Here is a 23829-nt window from a genome sequence, read left to right on the forward strand (position 1 = left end):
TCCCCCCTCTGCCTCCTCCACTCGGCTCCCTCCCCCCTTCGCATCCTCCTCCTCCTCCTCCTCCTCCTCCATATGGCCGTCGGTCGTCCGCCGCCGCCTCCTCCTCCTCCGTATACAGCCGCAGACACGGTGAATTTTTTTTTTTTTTTTAAATGCTGTGACCTGTGAGCAGGAGCCTGTGACTGTCCGCACTCCCGATAATACAGTATTACTGCAGCTGTATTACTGTAAAGTGTAAACATCACAGTACAGTAAACACATTCCGTTCCGTGAACATGAAAAAAAAATTTTTTTTTTAATGATGCTATGCTGATTGACCCGATAAATATTAAATATTATTTTTTAATTTCTGTAATCTGTGATCACCATGAGTTTGACTCTATAGGATCATGAGAAAAAAAAAATTTGAATAGAAATGAAAGAAGATGTTGATGACTTCATCTTGTTATTTATTTATTTTATCTTCTACTTATAAATTATAGCTTAATTTAATTTTCTTTGTAGATTATCAAAATGGCCTCTGTTGAGGGAAGTATGCCATCCATGGATGATTCAAATAATACTTCATCCACTCAAATAACTGGGGTTAGAGGTAAAAGTGATCCTGCATGGAATCATTGTAGAGAAGCTCCTGAACTTAGTGGTAATACCAAAAGGATGAAGTTGGCATGCTTGTATTGTGGAAAGTCATTTGCTGGTGGTGGGATCAATCGCTTCAAACAACATCTTGCAGGAGTAAAAGGAGAAGTAGAACCATGTCGCAAAGTGCCGGCGGATATTCGCCATCAAATGATACAAAATATTCAAGCTATTAGTGAGAAGAAGAAAAGAACAAAGGAAATGTGTGAAGATTACAATCCCTTTAGTGCAAGGCATAAGGAATATGAGGAACAAGTATATTATAGGCAATTAGGTGAAGATGATGACATACAAGAAATTCCTCCCTCATCAAACAAGTCTACGGGTAATGTATTACCTACAAGAGGTAAAAATATAGAAGGTGGAAAAGGAAAACAACTAGGAACAATTGGAAATTATTTCATGCCCAGAACAACTCCTGGTGCTCAACCAACTATAAAAAGCTTGTTGCAAAACAAAGAAGCAGTTGAAAGGTGTGATCTTGCAGTGGCAAAATGGATGATAGATGCATGTGTGCCATTTAATGCTGTCAACTCTAAGTATTATCAATGCATGATAGATGCAATAGCTAGTATGGGGCCGGGTTACAAAGCTCCAAATTTTCATTCTGTTTGTGGTTATTTGTTAACCAAGAATGTTGATGAGGTGAAAAAGTATGTTGAAAGCTTTCGTGCCACATGGAAGAAAACAGGATGCACAATCATGGCTGATGGATGGACAGATCAGTGTAGGAGAACTTTGATTAATTTTTTAGTTTATTGTCCTAGAGGGACCGTATTTTTGAAAAGTGTGGATGCTTCAGATACCTCAAAGACAGCTGATATGTTGTATAAGTTGTTCAAAGAAATTGTCATGTCCGTTGGTTTTGAAAATGTGGTTCATGTAGTGACTGATAATGCTGCAAACTATGTTGCTGCAGGTAAAAAGTTGGAGCAAGACTTTCCTACACTTTTTTGGTCACCTTGTGCTGCTCATTGTCTTAATCTCATCATGCAAGACATTGGCAAGTTAGTTTCAGTGAAGAACACCGTAGCCCATGCTGCAGGTATCACAAAATATATTTATAATCATTGTTATCCTTTATATTTGATGAGAAAATTTACTGGTGGAAAGGAGATAATTCGTCCGGCACCTACACATTTTGCTACCAATTTTATTGCTTTACAAAGCATATTGGGCCACAAAGATGCATTAAGAGCAATGGTGACTTCTAGAGAGTGGACAACTTCAGCTTATGCTAAAGATAGTAAAGGAAAAAAGCTCACCGATGACGTGCTTAATTCTCTTTTTTGGAATGAATGTGCTACCATTGTTAAACTAACAGAGCCTTTAATTCGAGTTTTGAGGATTGTTGACAGTGATGATAGACCTTCAATGGGTTACTTGTATCATGCTATGCATCAAGCTAGAGATGAAATGATCAAGAGATTTAGAAGGAGAAAGATTGTAGTTGAACCTTATTTGAGAATAGTTGATTCTCGGTAGGATTTGCAATTACACCAAAATCTTCATGCAGCTGGGTTTTGGTTGAATCCCTGTTTTCAATATGACTCAGAACTTATGGATAAACATCCTCGTAGTGTTTCTGGACTCTTAGATGTCATAGAGAGATATTCATTTGGTAATCCAACCTTGCAGGGGAACTTAACTAATGAGATGAGATTATTTAGAAATGCAGAAAATGACTTTGGACGCTCATCGGCTATAAATGATCGAAGTCGCTTGGCTCCAGGTAAGCTTGTTCCTTAGTTATGTTCTTATGCTTTTATTAGTTTTATTGAGATAAAGTTTTTTCAATTACATTCTATTTTAACAAATACAATATTTTGTATGTAGATGAATGGTGGGTCACCTATGGAAGTTGTGCACCTAATTTGCAAAAGTTAGCTATTCATGTTTTAAGCCAAACTTGTAGTGCATCCGGGTGCGAGAGAAATTGGAGCATCTTCGAACATATTCATTCTAAAAAGAGAAATAGGTTAGAGCATCAAAGGCTTAATGATCTAGTATTTGTGCACTATAATTTGAGACTACAACAAAGGTAATTTTATTGTGAATGATATCCAATTGCTTGTATTTATTTTTTGTTATTTAATTTTCAAACTAACAAATATTAAATACAGGTTTTATTTCAAGGGTCGCAACTATGATCCTATTGACTTTGAATTGTTTGGTGATAATGATGCGTGGATATTAGTCGATGAGCCATCGGAGTTAACTAGTGAGGAATTAGAAATTTTTCACCGTGAATTGGCATCATGTTCTATTCAAGAAAATAATAATAATGGTGAGCGAATTATTTTATTATATAGTTTATGAATAAAATATTATTATAATTTTATTACATATGATTTTTCTTTTTAACTTTTTGTTAAAATTATGGTTTTGTAGATATATTGAACTTGGAAGATTTGGATGGTGATGATGGTGAAAATGATGGAAATGATGCGAATATGAGAGAAGATGGAGGAGATGAGAACATTGCAACTCAAGAAGATGTTTTTGCAAATATTGACATAAATTTCAGTCCATTAGCTTGAATTTTTATGTTGTGTACTTGTTTATCACTTTTAACTTTTTTTTTTTAAAAGATATTGAAGTGAAATATCGTACATTATTATGTACTTGTTTGTTAAAACTTTTCATTTTGCTAGCAGATGTGGATGGTTATGTTTTAAAGTTTAAACTACTAGTTATTATGCATTTATAACTTTATGCCATTAAATCTTTATATTCATCAATATTTTAGTCTAATTATTTGTATTTATAGGATTACAGTTTTGTTTCATTTGTATTTTGATACTTGTAGCATTGGAATATATATTATCAGGATTATTATTATATTTCTGGATATAAACAGGTTATTAAATTTTAGATTTTATGATTTGTGCATTGACCCGCCGGTTCAACCGTTGACCCGACGGTTGGACCGCTGACCTATTAATCCGGTGCCTTATCCGGGTCAAGGTCCGGGCCGGATTTAATAACTTTGCTCTAGAAGTTTATTTTTTTAGAATTTATCAAGAAAAAAAAATTATTTTGATGAGTTTGAATGATTCTGATGAAAGCATCATGATCCGTGGTTGTCAGGTAGTATGCCAGCACCTTGATCAGACCATGAATCCTTAGATTTGATCATCCATGATTTTGATTTAATCATGACTGGATTTGATCATGTTGATTTCACCAATCGAGATATTGCATCAATCGTAATGTTGGATTGTGTCATCTAATTAATTCGAATTGTACCTCATGAATTCTTTCTCCTCTGATTTTCTCTCTCTACTTGATTTTATGAAACCAATGAAGAAATCTCGATCCTATCACTTCAAATCTGATTTGATCTGATAGTCAAACTTTGGATAGTCTATGTCCTAATTAGATTTTGATTAGATAAAATTAGATGATCGGACCTAATCTAAACCGTTGAAATATGATATTCATATTCTTTTTGATTATTGAATTTGATCTCGTATAGGTATCATTGACACCTGATAATCGGATATTGTGATATGGTTTATGAACTGAAGAATTTTGAAAGAAAATGTATAGAATTATATAGATTTATTGAAATAAGCTCGAGGTAAGTAATATTTTATTTTTTCTAGATTTATCAGCAAATTATAATATATTTTTTTAATATTATTTGTGAAACGATGCATGAATTGGATGAATGATATTTTGTTATGAAAATATCTTATTTGAAATGTTATGATGAAGCATGCTTGAACATATTGATTTTATGATGCATTATATTGATTGATTTCGATACGATATGATTATATATTTTCTTATTGAAATTAGAATATGAAACATGATTTATGAAGAATTCTAATATAAGAACAATATGAATTGACAACCTGACTATGTAAAGGACCCCACCAATGGGGGTATATACGTTGGCAATTGATTTGTCTGGAGGGTCTATATCGTCAGAGAGACCAACAACAAATCATCAGAGAGACCAGCGATTTCGAAGGATTTTGCTGCTAGATGATTCGCAGCTCACCGCAAGAAGATACACGGTGTTATAATCCTGCCACAGAAAAAATATGATCATAGCTCATGGTTGACGAAAAGAATTTAAGAATGAAAGAAATTAAAATCTCAAAAGAAACTCAAATTTTGAAAAAAAAATAAATTTGGCATAAACTATATTGCATAATCAAAATTGATTTCAAATTGATGAACCCGATATGCTTATTTTCTATAAATGATTAATTACTTTAATGCCTAATAAAATCTGTTGAAAGTGATCATTGCTTACTGGACTGTCTAGCTCATTACCTCCTATTTTACTATTTTTACAGATGTTAAGGAATTAAGATGATACAAGATATGAATGGAAGAATGATTATAAGCAAAATCTCCAAACTTTTATTTTAGACTGAAAGTCTTATTGAATTTGATGTAAAGCTTATGAATCATTGTTGAATTTATTGAGATATTAAAGAAAAAATTTAGATCGTTATATTTTGGATTTAAATTATTGACTAATTATTTCGCTGTTGTTTTAGGATAGCATGATAAGATGCCTTGCATGCTTATGGGAAGAGTTTCCTATGAATATGCGGCGGTTGCCATGATCCTCGATTCACAATCACGGATCGGTGGCGTGACAGTATTAGTCTATGTATTCAATTATAATGTCTCCCTTTCAATCAAATCTTTGACCGTCAAATATTTTATCTTTATGTATAGAGATGTTGAAAATTTTTATTGTTTTATAAAAAGAACGTAGCTATACTATTACCATAGTAAATCTAAAGTGATTTCAAGATAGAATTAATAATCATAAGTCCTAGGATGAAGTTTCTCCACCAAATAGTACAAGCTATAGCTCTTAATATGCCAGAAACTCTGCCAATATAGCACAAGATGCCATAAGAATTTATTTTGAATCTTGTTAAGAAATAACTCCTCCAACCATCATCAAAATATAATAAAATCATATTTTATATCATTCATGTAACCAGTAAAATTCAGAATCATAATATCTAATCACCTCAAGATGATTAGACTTTCAATAAGTTAGCTCACATTTTGTTTTAGTATTCTATAAATACCTCATAAGCTTTAGCTATGTTCCAAATGCTTCAATGTGGATTTATCATATATCTACCAAAGTGGCTATGCTATATCCAGTTTAGCGCAAATCTTTGCAAACATTAAACTACACACAGTAGTTAAGTAAGGCACATTCTTCATGGGTTCCTTTCTATATTATTTTTAGGACACTAATTTCTACTGAATTTATCTAACTTGACCATATATACATCTTCAAGTTTGCAACTATGCATATCAAATTTATTCAGTATACAATCAATGTAAGCTCTTTGAGACAACTCTAATATATCATAGATTATTTTTGTGAATCTTAATACTAAGTATAAATGAAGCTTTTCTAAGATCCTTCATCTTAAAAATCCAAGATAGCATAGTTTGGTACCATAATTAAATCACTACTGATAAATAAAACAGCATCTATATATAAGATAAAGAAGATAAATTTACTCCCTCTGATCTTAAGATATATATATTGAACCACTTTACTATATACAAATCTAAAAAAATCTACAATATCATCAAACTTAAAATATCATTTTCTAAATGATTGCTGAAGACCATAGATATACCTCTTAGATTTGTATACCATATGTCCCTTTCCACTCTCAACAAATTCTTATGGTTGATTTATATAAAATTCTTTCGATGAAGTTTTAGGTCAAAATGGACTACAAGTGCCATGATTACACTTAAAGATCCTTATAAGAGATTGAAGAAAAAGTCTCATTGTAATTTATGCCCCTCTCTATATACCCTTATACAACCAATCTGGCATTGAAGTGTTTAATATTATCTTTAGAATTTTTTTAATTTTAAATGCCTACTTATATCTTATAGATTTAAATCTTTTAGATAATTTCATTAGATTTCATATTTTATTTTTAACCATAAACTGCATCGCATCACACATAGCTTTAAGCTATTTAGCTGACTAAGAATATGCAATAGTTTAATAATATGAGACTGCATTAACCACATGGCCAATGTCATAGTTATTCTCAACTAAATAAACCAAATAATCATTAAAAATTAACTTCATTAATTGGTTATGGAGGTGTTATGATCTGCTCATATGTTTGATGTTGCTATCCCATTGTCCTTCCTAGATGAAATATGATATTTTTTTAGATAACTAGAATAAGAATAATGATCTTTTTTTATCTTTTTAATGATATATCTTCAATAGAAAAGCATATGTAATCATCCATATCAGACTCTAAAAATATAGTATAATTAAACTTAACAATCTTTATACCCCTATCAGGATAGTAGAATATGTATCCTTTAGAATTATCTGAATAGCCAATGAAATAATAATGAGTAGTTCTAGTCAAAATTTTTATTGTCGGATTATACATCTTATCCTTTATAGGGTAACTCCAAACATGAAAAAAATTAGTACTGGACTTCCTACCAATAGATAATTCAAAAGGTGTCTTGTAAACTATCTTACTAAAATTTCTATTCAAGATATGAATAGCAGTCTTTAGGGCATCACCCTAGAGATGTCATGATAAATTGCACCCATTCATCTGCTTCTAATCATATATTTATTAGTGCAATTACACCTTTCAGCCACACCATTTTGCTCAGAAGTTTTAGAAATGGTGTATTAAGCAACTATCCCATACTCTTGTAAATATTTTTTTTTTGGTAGAAATATCTTTTTGCAAATATTTGGCAAAAGGTTCCACTAATATCAATAGGAATGAGTTCCAAAAGTTCATCACTATATGTGGATACCTTGCTTTTAATTTTGATAAATTTGCCCCTAAGACAGTCAACACAAGATGAATGTACTAAAACTAAGTAATGACAGAATTTGATTATCTATCAACCTTCAAATCATCTCTTTAGAAATATGACCCAATCACTTATCTCACAATGTAGAGAATTACCCCTTAGCCACATATCTTTTAAGGGACAATACAATTTATATATATGATTTTAAGTTGACTAAATTGTATAGGGAGAGAATTAAGAGCATAGTAAATAAGAAAAGTATTAGAAATAAAGATCTCAAACTATTAAGCTTAGATGCAATATACTTTAGTTTTATAATGTAAAACTAACATCATCATGCCATCATACCTCATATTGATTAATTTATCTATTAGCTGTCCAGCTTCTATTTTATTAGATTATATATATCTCTTACTAATGAGGTTAAAGAATTACTTATAATAACCATTCTTAAGTATAACATCTAGAATGGTATCAGAAAAGGGCCTTTCATAATTCCTAGGCTAAGATTATTCACTCTCTACCATCTTTCATAGGTAGTTTGTATTTTAGAATACTCTCACTAATGACCTAAGATGAAGGATCATCACTCAATGCAATATCCAAATTTTATGAAACATAGTGCTACCTCAATTTCATATTTCCATATTTTATAGTTTATTCTTATCAGAATCTTAATGGCAATATTAATGTTACTTAATGTAGAGTACTAACTGCTAAACAATCTTTATGTAGTTAATCAATAGGCAAATATAAGCAATGTATATGCTTGAAAACTTTTATAAGTATTTTTTCAATGAGAGCTCTTAATGCAATGCCACAAACTTTCTTTGGGAAGAAAGTAACCTATATAAGATATCCCTCTCCAATATGCAATGTTATTCAATGCAAAAGTGTTAGCTACTAAACAACTTTCATGCAGTTAATCAATGGACAAATATGGATAATATATATACTTAAAAAATTTTATAAGCATTATTTTAATGAGAGCTTTTAATGCAATGCTACAAATTTTCTTCAGAAAGAAAGTGACCCACATAAGATACCTCTCCAACGTCCAATGAAATCAACTTAGCTAGATATTATCAGCTTTTGAAAGTCCATCTACTTTGATAGAATGAATCTCTTAACCATGCACACTCACTAATCACAAAATATTCCACTTCAAAATTATAGCACACAATAAGCTCCATTTGAGGAGATGATTATATGCAATAATTTCATAATGCTTCTTAATCCCTCTAAGATATCATAAAAAAGAATCTTGCAAATGTCAGTGAATGGGCCACTTTAGTGGTCACCATCCAATGAAATTCATAAACCTTTAAATCAGAGATCAACTAGTATGCCCATGAATCCATTTATTCCACTTAATGCACCAATAATAAGCAATTAATAAAAATTAATATATTTAATCCTATGAAATACCAAATAAAAGGATCCTATAAATTTCAACAAATGAGCCACTTTGGTAGTCATCATCCATTAAAATCTACAACCCTCTAAATCATGGATCAACCAACCATACCCATAAATGCATTCATTCATCTTGATATACTAATACTAAGCAATCTATCAAAATTTAACATATCTAATCTCCTTAAATACAAACAGAGAAATCATGTAAATCTCAATGAATGGGCCATTTTTGTGGTCACCATGCATTGAAGTCCATAACCCTCTAAATTAGGGATCAACACAAAAATATATCATTATTCAAAATAAATGTTAAAGTATAAAATTTGTAATATCATATTTAAGATCTTTAATCAATTAAATTGTATTGTAGGGATCATAACATAATTATCAGATCATAAATGTATAATAAACTTTAGAATAGGGATTAAAAAATAATCAAATTTCATCTTAGGGACTAAAAGTTAATTTTTTAAGGACTATTATCAGAAATAAATCTTTTTAGTGACTAAAATAAAGTTTCTGAAGGACTATTATTAAAAAATAAACTTCATCACAGGCTAAACAATAACATAGGGATCCTTTTATAATAAATTTTATTATAGGGACTATAATGTAATATTTCTAAGCATTGATAACAAGACATGCACTTTCATAGGGACTAAAATACAAAATAATCTTTTTTCTTTAATTTGGGCTCGAACCCTAAACCTAAAATCCAAAACCCGCTAAGCCTTTCTTCCTCCTCACAATAAGCCCATGAAAAAGAGGGCCAAACCGATGCTTCCTCTCAGTTCCAAATTGGCGAACCACTGCACTCTCCCATCCACCTGCCACCGCTAGTTGTTGGTGATTAAGGAGAAACTGTTGACGTTCCATCTTCTCTTTTTTTTTTATTTCAACTTTCAAAAGAAGATGGGAGAAAAAGGAGGGCCGGCACCCAGCATTATTGCCCATCAGGGTCGCCGCCGCCTGCTCGGATGGCATCACCAGCCGGATGGCTGCCTACGATCATGGCATGGGAGGAGGAGGGTGTGGCAACGAGAACCACTGACCCTCGCATTATCTTTTTTTTTTTTGATCTTTGGATCCGGACAAGGATTTGATGAGACTATGGCTGGAACTGTACCGAACCAGGTTCGGTCCTATCTTGCCCAAGCCCAGCTCGAAATAATTTTTTGAACTTCAGGCCGGGCTTAGATCCAATTTTTTTAAAAAAATACAAGCCCGAGCCCGAGAACTGCCCGAGCCTCGAGCCGGCCCACGTCCAATTGCACTTCAGCCTCTTCATGTCCAACCACCGTGCCTAGCACCACCCACATCTCCTCCACCCATCTGTAGCTCCTTTTCCCGTGGCTCCTCCGTCTCGATCCCCCTCCCCCGACCCCCCTATCCCGGCATCCATGGACATGTCCCACTCATCGATGGTGATGTGGAAGCCATGGAGGATGGTGCAAACGGTACTGCAGAGGGACATCGAGAATAGGATGACCTTGGGGCACTTGGGCTCATCGACGAAGTGCTTCCAGAGGGGTTTAACGGTGGGATGCTCATCCTTGGCCTTGATCGTACGATGGTGGTAGTGGTGGTGCATGAGGGATCGGGGAAGGAGATAGGGCTTTTTAGAGGCAGAGATGGAGGAGGGGAGGGGAGGTCGTTGAGGTCATCCATGAGGTCCTAGACATTGATGACGGTGGTGGGTGAGGCAGAGGTAGTGGCGAGCTGGGGATCAGGGTTGTCTAGGGTTTTGAGGGAACCATAGGTGGTGGAGGTGAGGGAGATGAGATGGATAGACTAAAGAGGAAGGAGAGAGATGGAAACCTGAAGAGAAGAGGAGATGGAGAAGTGGGAGGGGAAGGAGATGCCATCGGGGAGCACCACCCAACTCACCTCCCTCGTGAGAGCGGCGATGACCTCGTTGATGTCCACCCACTAACAAGATCGTGATGTTGTTATTAGGACACTATAATTATCAAATTAATTATGACTTCAATAAAAATTAAAAATATATAAAAAGTAGTGAATCGGATCGAATTCACAAAAAAGATAGTACTTTGATTTGAAATCTTTGATTTTATAAAAAAAAATTAAAAAATAATATAAGATAGAAAATAAAAATTAAAAATATGAAAAATAAATCAGATACTAAGATCTACTATTTAGATTCTAGCTTCTACTTATAATAAATATAAATAATAAAAATTTAAAGAGTATAAAAATAAATTGATACTAAGATCTACTAACTAGATCCTAACATCTACTTGCAATAAAAATAAAAGACAGAAATTTAAAGTGCAAGAAAATAAATTTTACATAAATTAAAAGTTAAAATTTAATTATAAAAAATTTAAAAAAATAATAAAATAAAATTATAATAAAAATCTGAAGTTGATCAGTGCAGCCTCATCGAAAAGATGGTTGACGACCTCTCTTTCTTCTTTCGTACTTAATGGAGCAAATTGGACTTCTCTTCTTCTTCTCCTTGGATCCCTAAATCTCTTTAATTTTTTTTTTATTTTTTCTTATTCTTTCACTAATTTTCTCTATTTTTTTCTCTTATTCCTGGATCTCTTATTTATAAGTGAATTTTTTACCTTTTTTCGTAGCAAAAGGAGTCCTAAAATCTCTCAAAATCGTGTTAAACTTGTGTCCTTTAATTTTAGCCGTTGAATCTTATTTGGACCACCCAGATCAGCCCAAAAATTGCCATTTAAATCCTTATCACAATCGAAATCAATTTTGGTCATTGGATCGTGCAATTGATTTGTTTTTGACCATTGATCAGCGTACTGTTTCTCCTATTCTCAGTCGGAAGGAATACCAGTCATTAGATCGGGCGATGGATCGATCGGGTTTCAACCGTCGGATTGTGCACTAGGAGTGGGCCACCACCATTGGATATAGTCAAATGCATCCTCAGCCATTCAATCTCATGTTTGGAACGATCTCCGCTGTTTGATCGGACAAAACCTTTTCCGCCCGTCATGAGCCACCTCAAAGACCGCGAACTATTGCCGTGGACCGCACCATTGATTCTGTGGACCGAACTGTCGGTCCACCATGCACCGAAGGCTATTTTAAATAATTTTTAAGATATTTTAGCTTAATTTTGCTCAGATTTTGTACCTTAAAAATTAAAAAAATATAAATTAAATTGCTCATTAACTCTTCATTATTATGGCGCTTAAATTGCTCAATTAGCTTGACATCTATTTTTCATAAATATACTCTAATTTTATATTTTTTAAAATTATTTATTTTTATAAAAAAAATTAATTTATTTATAAAATTAATTTTTTTCAAGATACTAGCATCATAAATTATCAAAAATATTTAAAATAAATCTAAAAATATACAACTTATCACATCCCCCAACTTGAACTTTACTCGTCTTCGAGTAAAGAAAGAATCTAGAATTAAGTACCATTTAATTTAGAGTTTCAAATTTCATCAGATAATTTTCAAAAAGGGACACTGATATTTAGTAGAGCGTGAGTGAGGTATGTCATTAGGATATTAATACTATTCAATATGGGAGTTAAGCCAAGACCACTAAATATTTTTTGAATTTTTTCTAAATTATTCAACCTTGATCTCCAAATCATCTAACTTTTATATGGATGAGTTTATTATTACTTTCATCTTTTATTTATTAATTTTTTTTTAACATTGTACTGCTATTAAGTGTCTAACCCCTTAAGCTTTCCGTTTGACCCATGTAGTGAGTTTTTAGCTAATGACTTTCGAACTAGATGGCTTTAGGAAACTAGGTATAGAATATCCCTCGGACTTACTTGCTCGAATCAAACAGGCTGCGAGTTAAAACTAGCTTTACAATAAAAATTTTTTATCCTTCATACCTTTTGATGCGAAACTCAATGCTTACTTAGGCAAAGAAGTCCAATTACTCAATATAAAGTACTTGTAAACTTTTTTTATATGAAGAAATGTATAGTTACCCTACACAAGCTCATAGGAAGTAAACTCTTCTTTGATGCTAGTAAAAAAATTTAAAAATACTCAAAAAAAATTATTTAAGTTCTAAACTTAACTCTTTATTGAGTTTTCTTAATACTTGATCCTTCAAAATCTTACAAACTCTCTGATTTGTACATCAATTTTTTTAAAAAAAATACTTGATTTAACTCAATTTTTAAGTACAATCAGGTGCTTAAATATAAAATACCAACTTACTTAAAGACTTAAAAAAAAATAAAAAAATTATTATTATTCTCTCCTCCCAACTTTAATCAATATTGTCCTCAATAGAGTAAGCAAAATAAAAAGATGCATACAAAAAGAAAGAAAAAAAAGAGATGTTACCTGATCCCGAAGTCTTTTCAAAATTGATTCTCCTTCCAACTTAACCAATATTATCTTTAAATTTCTATAAAAGATACTAAGCAAGACTCGATTAACCTAAATAAAATACAAAAGATATCAAAAAGCAAAAGCTGGATTATTTCTTAAGAAGGGCTAAGTTTATCGTCTTCAGTCAGACTATGCTGATTCTGATCATCTACCCTATATCGAATATGGGATTAATAAATTCTAGTGGATAAGGTGGTTGAGATGAATCAAATAGGACAATCACCCCCTGGACTTGAATTTCTTCAATGGGCTCATCCAGAAAATCATCTTTTATTAATTCAAAGGAGGAATCAATTTCAACTATTTCACCTATCAGATCAATTATCGAATAACTTTCTTCCTTCTAAGTATTCTTTGAGGCATTAAAAATATTCATTTTCACCTTTTGAACCCCAAAAGAAATATCTATGGCTCCTATTTTACAATCCATATTGGCATTGGTAGTGACCAACAATGGACGACATAAAATTATGAGGTTTTGATTCAGCTCCTAGGATGGTTTCATATCAAGTATGAGAAAGTCTACTAAAAAATAATATTGATTCACTCTAACTAAAATATCCTCAATCAGACCACATGGCATCTTTACAGATTTATCAGCTAATTGTAGAATAATCGATGTCGATTTTAGTTCTCCAATCTCAAATTTTTCATAGACCGAGGTCGGAAGTAGGTTGATACTAGCTCCTAAGTCTAACAATGCTCGGTCAAAGGTGATGCCTCCTATCACATATGAAATCAAAGAAGCACCAGGATCTTTCATTTTCTAAGGCAATGGATTCAACAGGACTGCACTGACATCCTCAGATAGTATAATTCTCTCTATTGTTCTCGATTTATGCTTTTATATGCAGAGTTTCTTAAAAAATTTTGCATAAGTTGGAACGTGCTGAATCACATTGAGGTGTTGGATGTGTACCCTAGAAGTCAATATTAGCTGACACATACTTTTCTTTCGGATATGTTTTGTACTTATTGGATAGTCTTAATAACTAATCATATTTATGTGTCCATGATTTATCCTAGAAATTAACAAAGATGATTTTATATATTCTTAAGGTATTAAAAATTTGAGACATATATCATTAGTAATTAATTTTTAAATACCCTCAATCGAAGGATCGTCACGAAGAACAGTGATCAATCCGTTCGAGATCGATGCATGGATCATCTTTCTTTAGGACAAATGAGTCTCGAGTCTGTGATGTAGAGACACTGGGAAGAGAGTGCAGGTGGATGTTAAAGAACAACTTACACTGAGCGTGACCAACACAAAAAATTACTTGGATATCTACTCACTCGTCAGTGATTTTTTCGACGCTGTAGTGGTGTGACTGGTCTTTTGACCTATGGTGTGTTGGCTATTTGTAGCGAGGCTTCATAGTTTGACTGCACATTTTCTTGATCCCTAGTCATATGGGTCTTTGCTGCGTTTGTTAGCTATGTAGATTCAGGTTCACTGTTTGGAGTAGGATGCACTTAGATGAAATCTATCGACCTTGATAGAAAAGGAGAAGTCCTATACGATTTATAAGATTGAGTTTGAAAAATCTCTTGCCAGAGTAAATGTGAATACTGAAAAAGAGGTTTCACATGATTCACAAAAAAATTTGAATCGAGCCAATCTAGCATATGACTGACAATAGAGTTTGACGAGTTCTCCATGACCTCCGTCAAGTCGAGACTCTTGATAAAGAAATTGTATCACACGATAACTGCGCCTAGGGGTTTACTTTTTTATTCTACTAAATTTTTACTACATATTGCTAGACATCACTGATGGATCGTGATACACAAAGATCATTTTTGGATCAACGATCTTTGTTGAAGTGAGTTGGAATCATTCTAACCCATCGAAAAGAGTTTCGATGATACTGTGATAGAGATCACGGTATATCTCACTATCAGATAGAATAAAATCTGAGGGATCACATACAAAAGGAGCTTGACTTGATCAATAGCTTGGATCATATTTGAATTATTAATCAGATTGTTAATTTAAATTTTAGAAACTGCTAATTTGTAAGCGTTATAATTTTGGCAATTGTTAATTGTTAGCGTAAGGACTTAATTACAAATATTATAATTTTTTTTGAGACAAATTAAATTATGAATTAAGTCTTAATTAATTTAAATTATATTTAATTTAATTAAATTTAATTTAATATTAATTAAGTTTAATTATCCAAATTAGATTTAGATTTCAGGCCTGATTGGATCAGGCTTGACAGTCTTTTCAAATTCGACTCATTTCAAACTCGATTTGAATCTGATTGAGGCCTTATTTGAACCAGATGAACTATGACTCAGAAAGCCCAAGTTTTTTAAGACTCTCTCATCAAAAATCATACCAAAAAGCAAAGTGAGGCATTATTTTCATGTCCTTTTCTTCACACGCATGTGAAAGGAGAGGTGGCGGCAATAGTTGGCGCCCCACCTTATCTAGAACTCTTTTTCATCCAAATTTTTTTATTTAAATTTGATCAAAAATAAGATAGAAATCTCTCTAATTGGGGCATGGAAGTATTTTTTTTGTGTGACAAAAAAATTAGAGAAAGGATGGCGTGCGCTAATTGTTGGCGTGAGACATCTCTCCTTCTTTCTTCCCTTATCTCAACGCATCTCATCTATTCTTTTTGTTTTGGACACCCAAGATCAAATGGGATTTGATATATTAAGGTGTTAAAAAGGGTTTGGGACATGAGAGATCTGGTTGGAGCAGCAAAAATAATAGGAGGAGAGGAGACGTGCGTGAGATATGAAGAACGTCTTCTTTCTTACATCAAATCTTCCATCCCAACAACTCTTCCTCCCTTCTCTCCTTCATCCAATGCCCAGATCTGATGGTGATCATATCTAAGATGAGAAAAGAAGAAAAGAAAAAAGATTCTTCTTCTCTTCATGGTGATCTAGTTCAGATCCTGTCGGATCTGCGTGAAAGAGTTCGCAAAGCAATCTTCTTCTTCAAGATCTACAAGAAGAGATCTAGATCCAAAGATGAGGAGCGAGATTTGCAAGGTGCTAGCATACTAGTGATCTCGATGCTTTGATTAGACAACTCTATGTGGATACCAACAGAGGTCAGGCACATGTGCGGCTATGATCAAAACCCAGGACATCCACAGGATCCGAGGTATGGAGATCTGATCTCCATTTATTTTTCTAACGATTTATTTTTCTATTTCAAATTTCAGATCATGATTACATATTCATATCAAGATCCTTACTATAATTTTCAGATCTGATCTGGTATATGAATAAATTAAAATTATTTTAATTGATTTATTTTCGCTGTGTAGATGTCTAGAAAATTTTTCAATTACACGTATGAAATCGTAGTCGATTTTCTAACAGTGGTATCAGATCTAGGTTCTGATGCAAACATGAAATCTCCTCAAATCTGATATCTGATTTATAGAAATTAGATCTGAAGGTTAGTTAGATGATCACATCGTTCTGAAATAAGGTTACCATGGCATAACCCCTGTTATACTGAACGGTTGTTCTAGAACGATGTAGAACATCGATTAAAGTTAAATATGATTTTTATGCATGCTGTATTATGATTATAGAATTATTTTAAATTTAAAATTATTTTAGATCTAAAATAAATTATGTATTATTCAGATCTAAAATTAGTATTAGATCTGAATATATTAATTAGAGTGTAATTTGGATCTTATATGTTTGCTGAAATTCTTTCTACATCCATAGATTCAATATTATTGTTCATATGTTTGGCATTTGAAAGATAATTAGATCTAATTTTTAATTAATTATATATATGATATGTTAGATTAAATTCTTAGTAGCTTAGTAATTGAATTGAGATAGTCACCATAGCCGTCCGGTCATAAGATGATGAAGGGATTAAAGTCCCTCTCTCGCCCATTCGATGGGTTCTCTCTTATAACGTATAGGGGTACCAACTATGATATTTTCTATGAAGATGAACAGCGAATAAAAAATTATATATATGATATATTTTAATTTAAATCAGATTATGTATGTATTTTTATGTATTTTAGATCATAAAATATTATATTTGATATATTGTTTGACACACGATCTAAAATTTAAATTTCTGCAAAATCTTAGATCCAAAATCTTAGGCTTTGTTTGCATGAGAGCATGAAACTGTAACTGATGTGCCTGTGGAGTCGACTCAATTCTAGATTGGGTCGACTTAAGTGCTTGGTGAGTTGACTCATTTTTGTTAGAATCGAGACCCTGGTAAATCAGCTCATTTACTGATGCGCCGACTCAATTGTGCAGGCTAAATTTATAGGTTTATGTTTGTCTCAATGTGTGCCGACTCACTGTGATAAATTGATTTATGTACCAGGATGAATCGATTCGATTCTGCAAACAGCGATATTGCATGAGATACAATATAAATGATTTAGATTAGAAAATGTTTCAAGATCTAAACCAAACTCATGTACATAATGCACTTAATTAAGAATTAAGATTTAAATTTATGAATTTAAGATCTAAATTTTAATATATAAAATATGAGCTTTCGGATATGGGTTGAACAAATTAGGTTTAGAGACTAAACTACAATTAAGGCCATTGATTAGATCAGTTTAGAACCCATTTTGATTTTGAGTAGTTGATCAAACCTAATCAAGAATTGATTGGGATTAGGTCAAAGGGGTTCAAAATTGAAATTTAATTATAGTTGGTCAAATTGATTCACATATGATATGAATTGATTAAGTCAAGACCGAATTTGGCTCAACGGTTCGAACTCGAGTCTATAGGTTAACCTAATTAATTCTAATCAACCAATTTGGTGTCTAAGGTAAGTAATAGATGGTGATTATTTAATTAGTTTCATTGTCTGACTTGATCAATTCATTGGTGTCTAAAGAAAGCAATGGAGGGACCCCCACTCATCTTTACTTACCTGACCATCTTGAGAGATTATGTTTTGTATTAAGTTACTTATTGACCCGAGTTCACCCATGCCAACTAGATTGGTCAGACATGAAATGTGCTGATCTAAATCAGATTAGTCATTACATCAGATATATATGACTAATTAGAAAAGATCTGAATCTAAATTTCCTCACTGAATATTAAGTCTACTGGTCTTCCACCGTTATAGAGATGTAGGTGCCTTTTCCGACGTTGATCGTTCTCGACTGATTACAGTAGTTCGATTGCATTGAAAAGGTACGATCACTCTATTAGCATCAGATGTCCCAAGGTAAAGATGGAGTTGGGCTCAATAACTGTTTGGTGAGAGATCCAATGATGACTTTGCACTCACTAGTGAACGATGGGTCAAACTTAACTAAGGAATGTGCCAATAACTGTTAGGTGAGACCACAGGACTTAAAGATCAAGTCACTGTAACATGCTTGGAGAAGCATCTGGATAAAAAGTTATCCATGCATTGATATACGTGTCATCAATAACTATTTAGGTGAGGTGCCGTACATCGATAGGACCGCAGCACCCACTAGAACCTGTTATCGCATTAAGATTTTTATTTCTCCATCCGAGGAGTATGAGAGACTTGAAAAATTAACGGGAGCCTTTTATTTATTTTTTAAGTTTTTAGAATAAACTATTACAAGTACAATCATTTAATTAAATTTTTACTCTCTGTGATCAATTCTTTCAGCTTCCAACACTCTAGCTCGAATCCTAAATATCTATCACTTAATCAAAATTAATTATATATTCTGACTCAAAATCTAAGAATAGTTCTTAACTTTTAAAAATTAAACCATGTTCCTGATCAGGTTAACCCAATATCATCAGCTTATCCAATTCATAGTCAACGAGCTATACTTGACAAATGATTGGATATTGACAATTAGGTTAGATGCTATAAATTAGATTCTATAGTCGATGAGATCCAATATATACATAAGGATATGTAGACTGTCAATGAGATGCTAATTCATCTACAATAGTTGTGAGATGATCAGACTCGCATAATGCATGAGATGCATGATGGGTAGTTTGTCCATGATTGATGATCAAGGATATCAAAAAGCTTGAAAAGCTCAACATGACCATGCATAGAAAATTACTAATAGATTTGATCATGCAATTTTTGATTCATATGGATAGTTTATGAACTATTATATAAAAAAATATTATAGCATCTTAACTGAATCGGTCAATATGCTGAAAACTAAAGGATCTTGAAAAGTTTAGAGGTACATACCTGGAGAACCTCAAGAAATATTGACATATTTTTGGAAAGTATGTCAAATTGCTCAAAATTAACTTTATGATTTTCTCTTTTTCATTAGACTTTAGTGCATATTGCGCACTTTAACATAAGGTCTAAAGAAGGAAGAGGACCGAGTTAAGGTGAAATGACTTTTTTGAGTTGGTAATGGTGCAAAAATTGTACTAGGCTATAGGCACCTAATCTCGAAGATTACCGTTTGGATTTGGTTCTAAATCATTTGCATAGTCATGCATTTAAAAAATTATTTGGGCAAATAGTGAATACCATTGGGTCTAAGAAATCCTGAACCAAATAACCTGAAGTATACAGATGATTCTGTTTGGCTAGGTCATGTATGAGAAAAAATGATTTACCGATTGAAGAAAATGGGCTTTTGGGCTTATTGACTGTTAAGTCATATCTAGTCTGTAAATCATCTCTTTGAAGATTAATGATCAAGCTGTCCTTTATGGGTTAAAAGAATAGGACCACTGAAATACTTATCTTAGTACACATATGATGTGTATGATCCATTTGATGAGCTAGACTAGGAGGTTATCACTACTTCATCACCTTTATCGATGAGCATCATGATATAGGTATGTATGTGAGATACAAGTCTGAAAGATTTTGAAAGGCTCAAAGAATTCAGATATGAAGTAGAAAAGATAAATCAAAAAAAATTCTAAAGGTACTTCCATTAGATCGAAGATGCAATATTAAATTAAAAAATTTATCAAATATTTAAAGAGAATGGCATAATTTTATGATGAAATTCTCCTTGTACACCTTAGCTCAATGGTGTATATGTGAGGAGCGATGGCACTATATGAGATATGGTCTGATCCATCATGAATGTCACTAATCTAACTATTATTTCTTTAAGAGCAAGATTTAATTTCTAAAATTTAAATTAGGTTTTCTCTAAAATTGGTTTCACCACACCATATGAGCTATGATATGGTAAATAAGTTAAAGGATAGGTATATGAGAACTCATTTATAGGATATCCCAAAAGATGTTTGAGATATCATTTTCTCTTTCCAATGGTTCACAATATGATTGTGAGCAATTATACTATTTTTTTGAAAACAGTTGGAGGATGTACTCAAAGAGAAAATTTTTAAAGAAGAATGAGTCACAGGACCTTATAACCTATGTAAGATGAGCTAGTATATATAGTACTTCCTCTACCTCGTAGATTTAGTAGGATCTCCTATCCTTTAGAAAGATACTTGGTATTCTTATAAAGGATTCAGAAAAAATATTTCTCGAGGGAGATTAGGAACATAGAGATGATCCCAAAATCTACAACGACATGATATGAGAAATCATATAGTGGGAAGGTTTCATGCTGACATCGGTTATGATGTGGTTATATATAGAATTTTTTTTTCAAAGACCTAGGTCAAATATTTTGAAAATAAAAAGTCTATAGAGATAAATCCCAAAAAGATGTTTGGTTTTCACAAATAAGTACATAGGAGAAGTGCTGAAAGGGTTCAGCATTGAAACCTCCAAGAGGGATCCGTTATCCTTTTGGACATAGGTATATGTTATGCTATGTACTCAACTTGCTATATCTTGCTGTGAAAGTCACCAGCAGATATTAGTCGAATCCAGACTAGGAGCATTGGATTGCTGTGAAATATCCCTAAATACTTGAGAAGCACTAAGGGATTATTCTTCATCTTTGAAGAAGGATTAGAGCTAAGAGTGAGAGGATACATTGATGCTGATGGTAGAATATCTACATCAGCATGTATTCTTAAGTTATGTTGGTTCGATATGATGGAAGGATTTCAGGCAATCGACTAATGGAAGCTGAATATACTATAGATGTGCAAGATGCATTCTGGTTCTTATAATAGTTGCAAACTTAGATGTCATACCATTGGATGCTAGGATATTATACTACAAAGATAATAGTTCATAGCCCTTACTAAAGAGCCAAGATCTCACCAGAAGACTATGTACATAGAACAGATATATGCGATTACCTCAAGTAGAAATACATAGAGGTGAAGAGAGTAGACTCCACATGATAGTGGTAGGCCCAAGTCACTTAGCCAGCTAAACACCAAAGTCTGTCTTCAGAAGATGGGGCTCAGGTACATGACAGATTGACTTTAGTTCAAGTGGGAGTTTGTTGGATGTGTACCCTAGAAGTCAATCTTGGCTGACACATATTTTTTTTAGGATATGTTTTATATTTGTTGGGCAGTCTTAATAACCAATCATATTTATATGTCCATGATTTGTCCTAAAAATTAATAAAGATGATTTTGTATATTCTCAAGGTATTGAGAATTTGAGACATACATCATTAATGATTAATTTCTAAATGGTTCCGATTGAAAGATCGTCATGGAGGATAGTGGTCAATCTATTCGAGATCGATGCATGGATCATCTTCCTTTAGGATAAATGAGTCTTAAGTCTGTAGTGTAGAGATACTGGGATGAGAGTGCAGGTGGTTGTTAGAGAACAACTTGCACTGAGTATGACTAATATGAGAAATCACTTAGATATCTACTCACTCGTCAGTAATTTTCATGATGCTGCAGTGATGTGACTGGTCGTTTGACCTGCGATGTGTTGGCTATTTGCAGTGAGGCTATATAGTTTGACTGCATATTTTTTTGATCCTTAGCCATATGGGTCCTTGCTGTGTATGTTAGCTATACAGGTTCAGGTTCGCTGTTTGGAGTAGGATGCACCTAGATGGAATCTATCGATCTTAATAGAAAAGGAGAAGTCCTATGCAATTCGTAAGACTGAGTTCAGAAAATCTCTGATCAAAGTAAGGGTGAATATTGAAAAAAAATTCTATGAGATTCACAAATGAACTCGAGTCGAGCCAATCTAGTATATGACTAACGATAGAGTTTGACAAGTTCTCTATGACCTCTATCAAATCGAGACTCTCGATAGAGGGATTGTATCACACAATAACTGCACCTAGGAGTTCACTTTTTTATTCTACTGAGTTTTTACTACATATTGCTAGACATCACTAGTGGATCATGAGAACTCACTAAGATCATTTTTGGATCAACGATCTTTGTTGAGGTGAGTTAGAATCATTTCAGTCCATCGAAAAGAGTTTCAATGATACTGTGATAGAGATCATAGTATGTCTCACTATCAGACAGAATAGAACTTGAAGGGTCACACACAAAAGAAGCTTGACCTAATCAATGGCTTGGATCATATTCGAATTATCAATCAGATTATTAATTTAAATTTTAAAAACTGCTAATTTGTAAGCATTACAATTTTGGCAGCTGCTAATTGTTAGTGCAGGAACTTAATTACAAATATTATAATTTTTTTTGAGACTGATTAAATTATTAATTAAATCTTAATTAACTTAAATTTAATTTAATTTAATTTAATTTAATTTAATATTAATTAGGTTTAATTATCCACATCAGATTTAGATTTCAGGCCTGATTGGATCAGGCTTGACGGTCTTTTCGAATTCAGCTCGTTTTGGACTTGATTTGAATTCGATTAAGACCCTATTTGAACCAGATGAACCATGACTCAGAGAGTCCAAATTTTTTGAGACTCTCTTTCTAAAAATCATATCAAAAAGAGAAGTGGAGTATTATTTTTCACATCCTTTTCTTCTCACGCATGTGAAAGGAGAGGGGGCGGCAATAGTTAGCACCCCACCTTATTTGAAACTCTTTTTCATCTAGATTTTTTTATTTAAATTTGATTCAAAATAAGATAGAAATATCTCTAATTAGGGCATGGAAGTATTTTTTTGTGTGACAAAAAAATTAGAGAAAGGAGGGCATGCGCTAATTATTGGCGTGAGACATCTCTCCTTCTTTCTTCCCTTATCTCAACACATCTCATCCATTCTTTTTGTTTTTGATGCCAAGATCAAATGGGATTTGATATATTAAGGCATTAAAAAGGGTTTGGGGTGTGAGAGTTCTGGTTGGAGGGACAAAAATAATAGGAGGAGAGGAGACATGCATGAAATATGAAGAACGTCTTCTTTCTTACATCAAATCTTCCTTCCCAATGCCTTTTCCTCCCTTCTCCCCTTCATCCAATGCCCAGATCTGATGGTGATCAGATCTAAGATGAGAAAAAAGAGAGAAGAAAAGAAGAAAAAGGATTTTTTTTCTCTTCATGGTGATCTGATTCAGATCCCGTCAGATCTGCACGAAAGAGTTCGTACAACGATCTTCTTCTCAAGATCTAGAAGAAGAGATCTAGATTCAAAGATGAAGAGCGAGATCTACAAGATGCTAGCACATTGATAATCTCGATGCTACGATCAGATAGCTCCGTGTGAATACTAGCAGAGGTCGGACACATGCGCAGTTACGATCAGAACCCAGGATATCCGCAGGATCCGAGGTATGGAGATCTGA

General features: G+C 33.1%; 1 pseudogene; it reads left to right on the forward strand.

Annotated features, from left to right (window-relative positions):
- The first annotated feature begins 563 nt into the window (after nt 1-563).
- LOC140852400 (uncharacterized) lies at nt 564-3179 on the forward strand (annotated as a pseudogene).
- The last annotated feature ends 20650 nt before the right edge of the window (nt 3180-23829 follow it).

The sequence above is a fragment of the Elaeis guineensis genome, chromosome 11 (genome assembly GCF_000442705.2).
Source record: "Elaeis guineensis isolate ETL-2024a chromosome 11, EG11, whole genome shotgun sequence".
Lineage (NCBI taxonomy): Eukaryota > Viridiplantae > Streptophyta > Magnoliopsida > Arecales > Arecaceae > Elaeis > Elaeis guineensis.